Below are 1,392 nucleotides of genomic sequence, written 5' to 3' on the forward strand. Positions count from 1 at the left end.
TAGTATATAAGACTTACAGTGCCGAGCATAATCTTGTATCTATTTACAATTTAAAAAGTCTTTGAAAAAGTCTTTTTTTGCAATAACGGACCCTATTTGCACAAATTCATAAAAGCGGACCCTGGTTGAAAGAATGTGAGTAATTTTTTCACAATTTCACGAAAAACGGACCTTTCACAAAATGTCTGGACAGACCCCTGGTCTGACTTCTATTTAACGAACTTCCATTTTGTGAATTTCTCTATTTTACGATGTTTTTCGAGGAACCAAGAGCATTTTGGAAATTTCTTCGTTAAATAACTTCCAAGTAGCGAATTTTCTATTTAACGAACTTTTCTTCGAGATCCACTTTCCTTATTTCCCATATTTCAGACTTGTTAACGTCTTTTAGGCAGGAAATGTCCTTGAATTGATTTTCGAAGCCAAACTTATGGAGAAAGCAGTAAAATACCTTTCCCTTTTCGTTTGCATTTCAAACGAAAAACTGAGACAAAATTAACGTATTTTATCAGTAGTAATTAAAAATAAGAACACATGTGGTAATGTATGTTTAAAATTAGTTTCATAATAAATGTAACTGTAATTTATACAGAATTTTAATTTTTTTTAGTGGAAAATGTATGTAGCACGATAGTGTAACACAATGTTTTGCTTTATTCTTGTTTTACATGCAGATTTCTTTTATGGTTAAAAATAAAAAATAAATAGTAGATACTAGTTAACAAGATGAGGACATTCCAATTGCTATTTTAATTATATCTGGAATTTATAAATTTAAAGCCTCTTTTGTGTTGTTTAAGTATTTCAAAAGGTGACGATCATTTAACGATAGACTATTTAACGAATTTTCCATATAACGAACTTTTTATCGGGATTTAGAGACTTCGTTAAATAGAGGTCCTACTATATGATTGATTGTCCATGTTTACAAAAACGTTTTCAATGTAACCCCTACAGTCATTGATGTCTTTTCGATTCTTGAAAATGTCAACAACAAAAAAATGCAGAGGCATTGATATTCTGCTTTTTTTTTTATTAATCAATATGAACTTTGTAGTTTTGTAGAAATGGGATTTAGAAAATAGTGAGAAATTACTTTAGACTGAACTCTCAGTAGGGGAGGAATGCCCAATCTCCAGAGGTCATTAACGTGGCCAACCTTGCGTTGCTTTTATTCTATTGTTCTTAACTATTCATAACTGTTTCCTCCTCAGTGAGACATATGCGTAGGCAGGCGTGAGGGGGTCATATAAATCAAAAGTTCAATTTATTTATTTATTTTTTTAAGAGGTTGTTTCAAAAGGTCTTAGAGGTATCTTTCTTCCCGATCGAAGAAATGGAGGGGGAAATATGGGTATTTCGCTTTTCGAATTGTTGCAAAAATGAATACGG

Source organism: Parasteatoda tepidariorum, chromosome 4, assembly GCF_043381705.1.
Source record: "Parasteatoda tepidariorum isolate YZ-2023 chromosome 4, CAS_Ptep_4.0, whole genome shotgun sequence".
Classification (NCBI taxonomy): Eukaryota; Metazoa; Arthropoda; class Arachnida; order Araneae; family Theridiidae; genus Parasteatoda; species Parasteatoda tepidariorum.